Source organism: Pristis pectinata, chromosome 7, assembly GCF_009764475.1.
Source record: "Pristis pectinata isolate sPriPec2 chromosome 7, sPriPec2.1.pri, whole genome shotgun sequence".
In the NCBI taxonomy this organism is placed as follows: Eukaryota; Metazoa; Chordata; class Chondrichthyes; order Rhinopristiformes; family Pristidae; genus Pristis; species Pristis pectinata.
This window is the reverse complement of record NC_067411.1, coordinates 72,768,642-72,784,128: the sequence shown is the minus strand read 5'-3', so window position 1 is coordinate 72,784,128 and position 15,487 is coordinate 72,768,642. Positions and strand designations below refer to the sequence as shown.

General features: G+C 38.5%; 1 protein-coding gene and 1 non-coding gene across 2 annotated transcripts in view; both read left to right on the top strand.

Moving 5' to 3' along the window:
- The window catches only part of dapk1 (death-associated protein kinase 1), a 167,165-nt gene that overhangs the window by 35,505 nt on the left and 116,173 nt on the right, over positions 1 to 15,487 (top strand). The gene's annotated exons all lie outside the window — the stretch shown is intronic.
- Positions 2,060 to 2,162, top strand: LOC127572988 (U6 spliceosomal RNA). Its single transcript, XR_007956728.1, has one exon. It is a non-coding gene; the product is annotated as a U6 spliceosomal RNA (small nuclear RNA).

Here is a 15,487-nt window from a genome sequence, read left to right as displayed (position 1 = left end):
TTGAAGCCATTGGTGACTTTGTTCCCTCTGGCAATCCATGCTTGCAAAGATACAGTTTTATTTTCTTCCTGAACTTGAGGATTTCAATTTGACAAAACCAGAAAAAAAGGCTTATTCAGACCTTTGCACATTAGAAGATGAAAACCAATCGTGATGGAGCTTGAAAACCTGGCCTGAGCCCATTTGGACCCTATTGTACATGTCTGTCAAGAATCAAGACAATTGAAACTCTCAGGTTTCAGTTGAATTTGGATTGGACATGGATGTGTCAGGTTTCAATTTTGTACCTAAGCAGAGCTCCAGCCTGCACTCTGTGGTGGGATCAGTGCACTTGCAGAACATGTTGAACAAAAATGTTAAGGCTGCAACATGTATGACCCGTGTCACAGGTTTTACAAATTGAAGTTCAGCTGCTTTGATCTTTTGGAAAAAGTTGTGATGGTCTTGTCAGCTACTTGCTGTCATCAACAGTGAAAATTTTTTTAAAATCTGCAGATACTGGAAATCTAAGATGATAAAGAAATTGCTAGAAATACTCAGCAGGTCAGCCCACCTCAGCGAGAAGAGAAAACAGAGTTTAAAGTTTTGGGTCAAAGACCCTTTACCAGTTCTTTCCAGCATTTTCTGCAGTCTTCTACAGCTTTGTTTGAAGATCACAGCCCCATTGCTAGACCTGGCACATGTGTATTACGTGTGGCTGTTAAAGGTGTTGCAGGCAACAATGAATTTCCCACTGGTTCCTGCTAAGGAGCTACAGGAAACATGAGCACCTCGCAGGCCACTGAATACACCGAAGGCCAGTTGATGGGTAGATTTGGAGTTAGCTAAACGTAACATCTTGACAACAGCCAGACCGAGTTGGCCCTGGATTTATCTTGTATTAGGTTCCCACAGGTGCAGGGATTGCTACTAATTGCACACACGAGGCAGTCACACAGTAGCTAGGCAACCAGGAGCTTTTATCAACCACAAGGGACTTCAGTCCATCATTATGCAGCTGACATGCTACCACAAGACGTGGTTTTTGCTGGTATGCACGAGGTTCCCTAGGTGCTATCGTGATGCTTTCGTACTGTGACCTTGTTCCGTAGAGTAGATCTAAGGGCCACCTCTCAAGTGATGAGGGTGCCTTTTTCAAACTTATCCCACAGTTCTATAACTGGTGCTGCATGATCATCAGACATTCATTCAGCAGTTCATAAAAATGTTGAGGATGCATTTCAGATGCCCAGATAAGTCTTGAAGTGTCCTTCAGGAATTGCCAGCGACGTTCTCCAGAATGGTGGTTGTTAAATGTGTCCTGCACAAGCCTGAGCAACAGAAGAATTGCTGATGAGGAGGACAAAAGAGCTCATCCTCTCTCTTTGAGTTCCACTGTTCTATCCTTACTCGTAGCCATACAGCATGGAAACAGGCCCTTCAGCCCATGCTGAGCATGGTGCCCACCAAGCTAGTCCCATTTGCCTATGTTTGCCTCATATCCCTCTAAACCCCTCCTATCCATTTATTTATCCAAGTGTCTTTTAAATGTTGTTATTGTACCTACCTCAACCACTTCCCCGGGAGCTCATTCTATATATGCACCACTCTCTGCGTGAAGAAGTTGCCCCTCAGGTCTCTTTTATATCTTTCACATCTCACCTTAAACCAATGCCCTCTAGTTTTTAGTTCCCCTTTCTAGGGAAAAAGACTATGCATTCACCCTGTCTATACCCCTGTAAGGTCACCCTTCAATCTCCTACGTTCCAAGGAATAAAGTCCTAGCCTGTCCAACCTCTCCCTCTAACTCTGGCCCTCGAGCCTTGGCAGCATCCTCATAAATCTTCTCTGCACTCTTTCCAGTTTAATGATGTCTTTCCTATAACAGGGCGACCAAACCTGTACACTCCCTTGCGCTGAGTCGTGTTGACTTCTGAGTGTTGTCCATGGAAATCTACCACAACCTGCTTAGAACCTGCTCTCAGATTATTTCACACAAGGACATTGTATTTATTTTATAGTGCTTGATGTTGTTGCACAAGTTCTATTTTGCTGCTCAGTAGCCAAGACTTTCTTTAGTGTGTCCTCACCAGCATGTATGCTAAAATTGGAATATACAGAGAAGAATAACGTGACCCCTGGGTAATGATGACATGTAAATTTGTGAAGGATTCCGTTTCTTAAAACAAAAAGATGCAAGGTTTCATTCCTTTGGCTTTGGAGGTTAAGTTTGACTGTCCTGAGCTTCTTTCCTTAATGGCTGTAGAAGGAAATTCCAACATGGTTCTGGTTGCAACAGGCATAAAAAAAATAGCAGCAAGGTGAACTTTGATTTGCATAAGTTTGACCAGGATGGAATGCTTGTATTTTGTGTTTATTTAAAACCATGAAGTGGAATAAGCAGCTATTTCTGTATAAAGTTAGTAAATTGCAGGCAAGTCTAGAATTTGAGTGCTATATTGAGCCTGACCTCTGTGCTAACAATAAACTTACTTGAATGAGAATTATAGGTGCAAGGTAAGTAATTAACTGCAGAGGAAAGAAAGAGATACTTTCTTTTGTATAGTATGCATCTTAACCTCAGGATGTCAAGAAGGCATTGCAGCCAGTTAAATTCGAAGTGAAGTTGGTGACCACAGTGCAAAATATCTCTGACCCTAAAATTTCATTGGCCTGTCACTAAGACGCTCTGCCCCACTTTTATTCTGACCTCTGCCTTCTGCCTCTTTTCTCCAACAAAGATGAATAGCACCTAACTTTCCATCCTGGCACACTGCAGCCCCTGGGATCTAACTTTGAATTTGCAATACATCTCCTATAACCTGGCACACTCAGGATTTTGGTAGTGCTGGATTCGTTGATTTTCTGGATTATTGGATGTTATTTCTATTAATATCTCAACACACTTTTAAGTAGCTTGTTGGGGGGGGTGGTGGGTGGATTATGGAAACCAGGGTCCCTATCAGTGGGAAGGGAACGGGGCAACAGAGGCTCTGGTGAATCAGAAGGGAGCGTGGCAAATATTGCTTGGTGTGCCAGATGCCAAACCATTGAGATTCCTGAATCGGAGAGCAGATTGTTGGAGTATTTACTATAATACATTTACATGACCACCCATTTAGTCCCTTTCTCTCTCCACAGATGTGGCTGTACTTCTGTTTCAGTGTGTTTTTAAAGCACACTTTTTTTCCAGTTTTCAAGTTATAATGAAGGGTCCTTGATCTGAAACTTATTTCTTGCCCTCTGGATGCTGCCCGACCTGCTGAATGCTTTTTGCATCTTCTGTTTTAGCTTTGGACTTCTAGTACTTGCAGGTTTTTTGAACTAATTGAAATGGAGGCACTTCTGTAACATAGGACATGTGCCAGCTATTTGTTGCAGCAAGTGATAATAACCAGATAATCTTAAAAATTAAGTAACTTGTATATAAAAAAATTTGGATGTATTACAGAACATTCAAGTCAACATTTTAACAACAACATGCTTAACATATTACTTAATATTTACACATCATCAGTTATCATTCATTAACAACCGTAAAGCAAATAGTTCAAGGGGTTCTGACATGTTTGCAGTGGCAGGAGAGATTCAAATTGTGACCCTTTCCTATGGATCCCTTGCAGTGGCTACACCCAGCTTCAGCATGTCCCTTGCACACAAGATGATTTACTCCCTTTCTAAATGTTGGCCAGACCAATAGACATAACTCCTAAATTCTTTAAAATAGTGCCATGAGGTTATCCACGTCTGTATGCTGTGGCATGGTCTTGGGTAAGTGATTTATCGAAAGGATTTTACTTCATTAATCATTGAACTGAGATTTGAAGAACCCACAGCCATCTGAATTGAAAATGATTTAAATTGGAAGTGCAATCAGTTAAGCTACAGTTAAAACATAAGAGAAGCAATACATGTTACAACATGTTTTTACTTGTTCTGCCAAGAAATTTATTCAGATACTGAAGCTTTAACAAGTAGAGCTTTCCCATCATGATAAAGCCAGTGATGGTGAAAAAAGCAAGGTAATTGACTGTATTCAATTCATTTGAATGTGAAGCTAAAATACACAAATCTGCCAAATATTGTATAGGTGGACAGATATCTTCATTAATGCATTTTCAGCAAGGTCCCTCAAAGATCTGAGGATACATTGTCAGGCCACTTATTCCAGTCAGGCTGAAAAGAGATTCTTCTAATTTGAATTTTTAAAACCAATAAGATGATTGTTCATTTGTTCAAAAGGATAAAAATTAGGTGCGCAAGAAAGCACAATTTTCTTTCTCCTCTCCTTCTCTGGTTAAGTGGACAATAATTCTCTGTCCCCGATTACAAATTATTAGTAGGAAAGTCAATGTCTTCTAGTAATAAATTCAAAAGAAAATACTTTGCACTTTTATTTTGGGCTCTATTATAGATTTGCCCTACTTTCAGATTAATTTATTAAACACCACCTTGACCTTAAAGTATATGAAATACATCTAAGAAGTGTCCACTTTTAACTGAAAACAATTAATGGGTGCACAGTGAGGGACTGTGCTGTTTGCTTCGGGAATTTCTTTGGTTTGTGCTGACTAGCTCAATTTCGGCCAAGTCTGCTCTGAGGTCACTGCAACTATCTTCAGTATTCCTGAGGTGGAACATGAAAAATTAATCATGTTTACCTCTCATGATTAAAGTCATGATCTTGGCTGAAGAGTGCCACTAACAGAATAGTCGATCAGTACTCCCTGGACATTTTAGTCGGAAGAATGTTTCTTTTATTAAGTTGGAAGATTACAAGCATCTGTTCAATACTTTATTGAATTCTTGATCCCAACAGTGCTGTACAGGGAAAGCAGAATCTTGAATATTGCCACACAGGATGAAAGGAAATTGAATGGGGTGTCCACCCTTGGCTACTTCCAGTCGTGTTCCTCATCTGCTAACCAAGAGTTGATCAACAACTTAATTTAGGTTCTAACATTAAAAACATACAGCCACAGTGGTTGCATGTTGTTTAAAATATCTGAGATCTCTTAAAGGTGCATAAGATTCCATAGCAACATTGGAATAATACATAATAGGAAAGTGTTTGAACTGACTGCTCCATAAATGTCAGAATCCTGTTGCTCCAGAAAATATGCCCAAAGGTAAAATTATTGACATTAGTAACAGACATAATCCATAAGCAAATACCTATTTTTAATTTGTTTTCAAGCATTATCTCAATATTTTACTGTTTTTCATGTTGTCATAAATTATATATAGTCTTTAATGCAGCTGGTCTATTTTCATTCTGCAGATGAGTTTTTTTTTCAATGAAATATAATTTCATTTTTTCATGAAGTTCATGATGACCTGTTCTATGTACCTTGGTAATTAAGGTTTTTAAATTTTAAAATCTCCATGTTTTTAATTCTGAGGAAGGAGCTCTTTTATGTGCCAATTATGAATGTTATCACTGTATTTTGATAAACTATTATTTGTTGACTGGAAGATATTGAGTTCCATAGAATGAAAACAGTCTTCTCAGTGCGAGAAGTTTAACAACCAGGGCTTTGCTTTCTGATCCGCACTAAACGCTGTCCCAGATTGTACTGGAATAACTGTGCCTTGCCCACCTACCCTCACTACTCTGAACTGGAGGTAGGGGGCCGGTTAAGCTCAACCTCTTAATTGAGAGTCCCACAAAGCAGAGTGGCCCATGGGCAGCGAGTACATCTGATTTGGTGTATCCTTCAGCCTTGCCCCCAGATTGCTGTTGTCAAGTTTTTGTTGTCATTGCTGATAATCAGAGACATTTAAATGGGCTTAACATTTTTTAAATTTTTTTCAGAAAATTAAGGAAATAAAGTTTTTTTAAATAATAGTAAAGAAAAGTAAAACACTTAAGTAAAATTGAAAAGTGCTAGAATTACTCAGGAGGCCATGCAGTATCATTGTTTTGGATCAATGGCTCTTCATACCAGGAAGAGAAGAAAACAAATGGGTTTTAATTTGCAGAGAGGGGAAAAGGTGGTGAAAACATAATGGGTGGAAGCCAAGGTTGTCCAGACAACGTAACACATTTGGTGCCTTCTGGTTAATAGATAAATAAGGGCAGATAGCGGCAAGGAAAACAAAAGTGCATGCTGGAACTATAAGATGGAGAACACAGCAATTGCTGAGAACGTGGAAATATCTAGCTGATCAGGCAGCATCTGTGGAGAGAGAAGAACTGAGTTAATGTTACAGGTGAACAACCATGCATCAGAATTGGCCAGCTCTGACATGCACAAGAAAAGCTGCTTTTCTGAAATTTCTCATTGGTTAGCCTAGCAGAGAAACGGGATAGCAGATCCATTGCCATTTGACTTCCTGTCTATCTCTGCCATCCAACTTGTGCATGGAAGTCAGTCAACCTGGAGAGTGAGAAGATAGCCAGGTGTTCCCTACAGAACTTATGGAAAGAAATGAGCGTAATCCGGTTGATGGTGTGTTGGAAATAAAAACTTGCTTTCATTTTGGTCATTTGCTTGGTATTCTTATTATCAGTTTCATAAAGCATTGGGTATGTATAATTTTTTTAAATTTCTCCATCTTTGCTCTCCAAGAATAAGCATTTTTTAAAAATTGCAATAGATTTTCCTCCTGTTGTCACTAGTGGTAGGTTTCAACTTGAGATGTGAAGGAACTGACATTCTGTACTCCTGTGCATCCACTCTTCAAAAGTTATGTTAATCAAAATGAGGAATTAGTTCTGGCAATGCTATTGAATGCTCTTGGGTCAGTGTAAGAGTAGGTTATAGGATGAAACATCTCAATTCAGAACTCAAGACACCTCATTATGTCATGTGCAATCTTTATATTCTGCTATCGGTCTCTTAATAATACTGACATTTATACAATTGGCTGTCTGAACTGTCAACTTGCATTTAGCTGGAATCTTGCTTGAAATAGTCAACCTGAATGTTCTAACTTTCAAGCTTTCATCTGGATAGTCAGTACTAAATTCCAACACTGATATATTAGCATAATGTTAGAGAATAATTGTGACAAAAACTACAGTTACCGGCACCTGACTATGTTTGACCACGATCTTTCTTTCAGAGTGATATTAACATCAATAAAACTCTGTCAGTAATTTAAAGCAGAATCCAATCCAGAGAAGAGAACTAGAGAGAGAAAGTTAATTCTTCCTTTTCCAGAAAATGAAGTCCATGATACCAAATGTAAGCTTTCCTCTTTCAATAGGGAAATGGGAGGGGGAAAACTGCATCTCCCAGCCAACAATGAGAATGATTGCAGATGCACAATTCCATTTTGACTTTATTTTTGATGTCTAATCCACTTAAAATCTATTTGTTTTCATAGTTTGCCTTCAAAATTTGGTTCACTAATTTTCAAATGCGTAGAAACTGCTTTAGTCAGTCAGGCAAAAGGTAAAGAGAGTTCAAGTACATTGACTGCTTGTCATTAATCATACGCCTATAACAGGGGTTAACTACAGTTCATTACAGAGCTGGGTGTTTTTTTCTTTCCTCCTTTGGTAACAGCTGCAAACAACGTGCATATCAATTGACACTTACAGATAAATGGCATTGCCGAGCCAAATTCAAATACAATTCCTTTTTGAAGAGTCAGTATCTTAGATTGTGAACAGCTTTTTCCTGCTGTTCCACATTTTTTTATGCACAAGAGAAAATAGTAAATGTTATCACTTCCAGAGGAACTGGCATAGACTACTCTGTATAAATTTTGTAATATGATACAGTACAGTAGTGAAGAGAGAGAGAAACTAACCTCCAAAGCTGACTCATTCATTTGCAATACACTAGACTTCAGAGGTTTGTAAATTTTTTTCCTAGGGCATAAAATAAATGTTAAGAACTCAAATGGAAATTAGTCTTCATTATTTGTTTTTCATCACATTTTGTAAGAATGAGTATGGGGGTAATGGCAGTGTGTAAGATTGCTCTTCTGATTTTTTTTTGCTTGAAGTGATTTTGACTTCTCTGATGTATTTATACACTTGCTGAAATATCACAGAATCAAAGTTAGCCCCTAAATATCTCTACCTCTCTGCTGGCAGCTAAAAGCACCAAACCGAAAAAAAGAAAATGCTTTCCAAATATGACTCATTCAGAAGAGTAAAGGATCTAAAGGTTAAAATGGGGCAAAACCTTAAAAGTCAAATTCTTAAGGCCTTTTTCTCAAAAATAATCAAATACTAAATGGGCCTAATGATTTCACAGAGCGTTCCAATTTACTATCAATTGAGTACCTGAGCTGGACAATTTTGGAAAGTTCCCTGCTTCAGCCATTACATCTGTGGTAGCCCTGTTGGCTCCAAAATGCCCCCCACTGTTTTTAGGAAAAGAAAGAGAAGCAATGTACTGCTTCTGGTCATCATTACCCAACATCACTGGTAGGTGTTCAGTGTGCATGGTATTATGACTATTAAATTGATTTGTAAGCAGGCACTAACAGGGCCATTGTGAACAGTTGGGGGGTGGGGGTGGAACCAGTGACCATTCAACCATAGAAACACAGGGAGGTGAGTGAGGGCAGAACATGGGAAGTGAGGTGCAAGAGCTACTTTAAACTGCTTCATGTGGAATCAGTAATGTGTTGATGTTATAGCTTTCTGACTAATATGTGGAAAAAAATTAAGGGCTTCTATGGTAGAAAAAGTAGAAAGGTGGAATAGTTTTAAAATGGTAAGAGTTGAAAAGTGTAGATGTTCAGAGGAACTGAGTGTCCTTGTATGCAATTCATTCATAGTTAATGTACAGGCGCAGCAAATGTTTAGGAAGGAATGTGGTATGTGAGTACAAAAGCTCAGACATCCAAATATATAGAGCCCTGGTCAGGCCACATCTCAAATATTGCTGAGGAGTCTGGACTTCCGACCCATGTAAAGATATACTTGCACTTAGAGGGATTACAGAGAAGATTCCCCAGATTGATTCCTGGGATGGCAGGTTTGTCATACAAAGAGACATTAAGCAGATTGGACCCACACCCTCCTGAGTTCAGAGGAGTGAAAGGTGATCTCATTGAAACATACAAACATCTTAGGGACTTGATTGGAATGATGTAGAATTGATATTTTTCCTGGCAGGTATGTCTAAGTTCAAAGGTCACTGTCACTCAATGGTACCATTCAGGATAGATGAGGAGAAATTTCTACATCCAAAGGATGGTGAATCTTTGAAATCCTCTACCTAAGGGATGTGAAGGCTCAGTCATGGAGTATATTCAGGTTAGAAATTGATGAGAGTTCTAGCTATATTAAGAGAAATGGAGTTAGTGCAGGAATGTGACCCAATGGTATAAAATCAGCTGTGATCTCATTGAATGGCAAAGCATGTACTAGGGGCCAAATGACCTCCCTATGCTTCTATTTCTTATTTATTCAAATAAACTAAAACCTCAATTCCATTCTTTATCTGTAGTTATATATATAAAAAAAAATGAATGGGCTATGGAATTACACCCAGTGTGACAATGTACCACTCTACAAGGAAAAAATTGATAGGGTCACGATGGCATGGAGGGAGAAGCAGCTACCCTATCTTACTCTAGATTACATGCTAAACGTTTCTCATGTTTTCAATTTTTGCATTGCTTTTCACTCTTGCATTTTTAAGCGTTTAATTGATAATTTTAAAATGTTTCTGAATATCACAGGTATTTAAATACTTTTTAAAACCTTCACAACTTTGACAGAAGGAAAGGTTTCATCCCCAGTTTTACTTCCTGTGGAAAAACATTCAGGACAGGTCCTCGGAACCATACCTACTGATCAGACCCAGGTGAGGGCAGGCAGTCAGGGGCTGCGGGTGAGGAATCTGGGAAGTGGGCCAAATCAAGCTCAACAGAGTGCATTTAACATTGGAAATTTAATCTTTGCGGTATGAGAGCCAACATTTGCTTAAAAGCAAGAATTCAGATTGGCAACTCAGTAGATGAATCCATCAGAAAGTTGATCATATTGCGTGTGTTGTGCAGCACAGAATCAGACCACTTGGCTCCACTGGTTCATTCTGTTGTTAGCACTTCACATAAGCCTCCTCTATGATTGCCAACAACATGGGACAAGCAATGGACAGGGTTTGCTGTGGGAGTGAAATCTTGGAGGCAGGTTGGGCAGGTATGGTAATTCTGAATTAATTACCAGTTAATGGACTTGCTGCTCATTGTGCCTGTCGAAACTTTTAAAAGAGTTCATTGGAATTGCAGTTCTCCTTGGGTAGTCCTCCAGGGTCTTTCACTTCACTTCTAAGGAGTGGAAGATGCCAGTGCATAAAATGACTGCTATACACATGGATTTGACAAAATGAGGTACTGGTCCAAAGACACATGAGAGTAGAAGCCAGATTCTACTGCAGGCTTGAGGCAGGTGATATGCAGAGTCTTAGGCGCACACTCTGAAAGGAAGGGGGAAAGAAACTCCTACCTATGTAGTTCAGGCCCTTGCCCTACACTCTCCCCACTGCCCATTCTCTCTTGCTTACTCCCACTCTTTTAGCCTATCCACTCTCTCCCCTGTCCTCCCTGCATCTCCACTCTCCAGCTCCTGGGCCCAGAAGGAGGCAGCCCCACTGCATGCCATTCCCTGCCATCCCACCCTTACCAGCCTGCAGCTTAGCCCAGGCCCCAAAAAAACACTCCCAGAGAAGTCTTTAGCCAGTTGCCTGATGTTGGTAGATCTTCGTCTCCCAGTGCTGGCATGTGATTTCCCAGCCAACAGAAGTGGATTTGTGCTGCCAGAGCATCTCACTCAGCCTCTATCATAATACCAGTGACAGACCTGTACTGCTGGGTCTAGAACTAAATATAGACTTTGGTCAGGTCAGGATCAGACCAGGTCTGACGTGGTCTCTGGATCTATGATCCCTGGGTTCCAGGTACATGGTACTGGATCCAGCATCAGCTGGGCCCCAGCATTCAAGCTCACTGTAGGTTGGTCCCCAAAAGGCAAGCAGATGGGTTGGTAGATGTGAGATCTACTTCCAATCTGCAGCAGCCTCCACGGCACCCCTCAGACTCTCTATCTGGTGCCAGGTTTCTAACTACAGTGGTGTGTAACTACAAAGTAGTGATGTCTCCCGCCTAGAGATTCTCAGCCTTACAGCCCTTGTTGGTTTTTATAGGAAAATTAATGTCCTCTAAATTTCCTTCCAGATACAGGAAATCCTGTATCACATGGGATTGTTGGGCACCCTCACCACCCTCTCACCCCTCTTTCACCTAATCATCAGCATGACTTTCTTTTCTGTGTTGTATTTATTTCCTTTTAAACCCTAGCTGTCATATTCACCTTGCCAGTCACTGGGGTAATGTGCACCTAATTCTAACTACTTTCAGGTTGAGCAGAAATTTAAATGCATTTATAGTGAGTAATTTGAATAATTATATTTTTGATCATTACCTTTTAGTAAAGAATGGTGAAAGTCAAATTATAGTTAACTTCTTCACCTAATCTTTGTGCCAAGCAGCCAGTAAATGGACCTTTTTGAAATGGATGTTCATTAAGGGCTCTCTGCCAGCCACAGTGTAGAGGTCGTGCTTCATAAAACACCAGTCACAAGAAAAGTAACCTTGTAGAATTAGCAACTTTACTGAAGATTAGTTAAGCCTAAAATAATTTTGTACAATGAAGTCTTGCACGTGGATTTGGAAATTGATTCAATTAACAATATTTTATCCATTATAAATGAAAGGGAAACAAAACTCAAGCATTGTTTTATTTGTTTTTGACTTTTTTCCTGTCGGATTTTATCATTATCTCTTGTTTTTTTTAAGAGACATGCAGTTGGTGGAAAGAGGAAGAGAAAAAAGGGGAGTTTGTTGTCATCTGCCATGCTAAAAACAAAAATGAAGTGTTTTTTAAAAAAAGGCTTTATTAGTAATCAAATGTTAAATATTTTCATCTTCTGTTAACTTTTATAGCTGAGTTGGTGGATACTTGAAGACGTGTCCCTAGAATCATTTAGGTTTAGTCATTCATTTAATTTTATAGTGATTGTTGGATATCAGACATGATGCTAGGCTTTTCTGACTGGCATCCCATGATGAGGTATGTATAATATAGCACTCATTTATTGATCCTGGGGGTTTAATCGTTGGACCTTTAGAAAGTTGCATCTGAAGAACTTTTTCATTGTACTTGCTTTTCACAACACTTCCTTATTTCTCCTCACTTTCTCATGAAGGCAATGACACTCAGCTGGGATAACCACCCATCACAAACCAATACCTCATCCAAGTGCCTCATTTCCAAGTGACAATTTGCAGATGTCCAACTGAAACTTGGTAATTTACCCAAACCCATTCCCGTCATTGCCTAACATAAGGTATTGGACAGGAGGAAGAGAACCACCTTCACCCAATGTTGCTCAAGTCTTATTGAAGGTCCCCTAATGATAGGTTAGGGTGTGGAATGTGGAGCGAGTTACTGACAATATATTTGCATGTTATTGTCCACACTAAGAATTACATTTGTACGATGATGCGTATGATGATACAATGATTTGTACTATGAGACTGTAAATTAGAATTTTTGTCATCAAAAATTAAGATACAAAGTTTTATTTTGGGCTCAGTCTGAATAGTATTCACCTGCCTATGCATCTAATTTCTGGATCATTGTAGATTCTACCCAGATTGGAAGATGATGGAATGTGGCTAATGGTGATTGGGAATAGTGCCTCTTCTATGGTTTGATCTGTTGGTTAATAAGGAAGGAGATTTTAGCTTCATGCAGATTGCATTACTTAATGGAAAATTAACATCTTTGCCATCTATACATATAGCTAGAGGAAATGTGTGTTTCTGTTCTTGTATTTCATCTAAAGTTAGTAATGTAACATCAATATTGGCAGAACAGCATCTTCCAGATTTACACATGATTATTTTGTGCTAGTCATTGATTTAACAAGACTTTGGTGATTCATTAGTGGGTGTCATAATGAGCAAACTATAGAAAGATAGGTCACCCCCCTACAGAACCTGGGTATTAGTTACAATTATTCTGCAATGCACAAATCAGTTTTCTCCATTTTGTATTAAAAGGGAGCATTGAAATATGTTCATCTATCTGAAATTTGAATAACTAAATGAAGTTCCATGAGCAAAGCCTTACTGTTGTAGTATCGGTTGCCTTTAACAATAATGGGTTCAGTATTTAGCATATAACATAATGATTTTTCCAGTTGTTTCATTGATTGCTTGTAGCATTTGTCAATTACATTTTGCTTTTGTGCCAAAGTTTTTTTTGTAACTAACCATTCAAATCAAAAACTATTTCAAGCACAAAACAGAAGCAGAAATTGAGGGCTATTCATTTTATGCCCTGACTTGGTGTCACAAAGTCTGAAGGACAGTGTTCAATTTCAGGTAATTGGACTAATTTGTGGGAAGAACAAAAAAGAAGAGCATTGAGTTTTGAATCGTTCTAAAACGCACCAAATTTATTACCTAGTAATTTTCGCATAAGTAGTTATGGGCTCAGCAGGATAGTTGAGTCGTACAGATGATCTCCTTAGATTATATATAAAAATATCTTACACTTTATTTTTTTTCTCTGCTCACATTGTTTAACTAGATGGTAGTCAATGAAATTGTTCTTTCTTGAATGCTATGCTGAACAAGTGGTTGTCTAGGTAACTTCTGACCTTCAACATCCAATTGATTTGCATTTGGTTAACCCAAAACTTTTATTCAGAAAACAGTTTGACCTTGGAGGTAACCTTGTAAGGTAATGGAGAAATCATAATTATTCTTTATAAAATGCTATCTTGTTGAAGTGATTGATATTGAATGTTCAGAATAATTTGGAAAATCACTCAAACAAGCAAAACCATGCTGCTTTGATGCATACTCACTAGGTGGAAAATTTCAATTTGGAAGGTAGTTTGGACAGATTTTGTCATAAAATGTGTCGTGTGCTGTTCAGTGATGCTTGATTTAGAATAGTCAGTAAATTAAACTTGACTGCAATCAGTTAGATAAAAGCTAAACAATGGCAGAATTAAACCTGTTGCCTGGCTGCAATGCTTGATAAATATTGCTATACATTTGCAACAGTTCTGATATGTCTTCAAGCTCAAAAGAGCATTTTAAAATCCTTGAAGCAGCTCGTAGTATAGTTTTCCTTTTGCCCCCCTGGTGTGATAAAGGACCAGGTTTCTTGTGACAACTCATCAAATGTATTTATTCATTTGTGGATTATTTTGAACCAAATTAACAATGGTTTATACCCCGCTGACAATTATTTTTGATTCTCTTTTTCTATAGAGAATGGAAGCACCTGTGATATTACAATCTCTGTTAAACCATCTAGGTCCTGGAGTATAGATGAGGCTGATGTACAATCCCAAGGTAGCCTGGCCACCCAAGATTTAAGAGGGACAAAGAAAAGACAATAATAATATTTTTATTCTCTTGCTAATCACTCCTGTTGACTGATTCCGACAATCCACAGCGATCTGGTATATTGTGCATTCAGCTATTTAATGTTTTGAGATGCAAAGTGTGAGTAGTTTGTTGAGCAATTAGGGGAAAATGGATCAGAAGAAAATATAGGATTTTATAGCACAGTACATGTTCATTCGGTCCATTGTATCAATGTTGTGTGACAAAGAACTATGAGGAATAATCCAGCTTTTGATCTATTGTCTTGCATATCCCATCAAATGATCCTCCAGTTTCTCTTTGGGTGATTTCTTCTGTTGATTACTTTTAATTTCAGCCTTTAATATGTTTAACCAAGCAGAGGAAACATTGGCAACAGTTAACCAAAATATGACAGTACCTTTTTTAAGTTCAGAACATCAGCTTGCCAGATATCTCATAGGAGTTACTGCATATAAATGATACCTGGAAAAATTTGCCATGTAAAACAGTGCTGTAGTTTTCTCAGAATTAATAGGAAATGAGTGGAAAATCATACTTTGTATACATCAAGGCTCCTTGCTAAAATAACTTTGGTGTTCCTGAGGGTTAATATTATCACAAGGGAATGGTACTGTACTGGTGACATCTCCCTAAGCATTTCTGTCCCACATTAATTTAAAAAAATTCCCAAGATCTGTAGGGCCCAGTTCCTTCTGCTGCCAGCACTGGATTTTTGAATGTTCTGACTGTCCTGACCAAATGGGTGTTATATAGACCAGAGGCAAGGCCTGCAGTTTGCCGTCAGTCCTCTCTTTGCATTTGTATTTGGCAAAATTTCTTGCATTTATGCTTAAAAAATTCTGCATAAGCATGCCTTTGTACTTGTAATGGAATTTGATTGTTTATGGGCAAATAAAAATTGTATTTTGTTAAAAACATAATTCACAAGAGCAAGTACAATTAAGTTCAGTGGTCAAACTAATTATTTTTCTGTTAATTGAAAACCAGTGACATCTTGATTATGTTGCACAAAGGACTTTTTTTAAAGTCAAGTTTAGGTGAAGGCAAGATCCTTGTCTTGGTTTATTCTGTGGATGTGTAAATTTGCAGGTTTGCATTTTTATATATAAGCTGTGGAAAGGCTAGC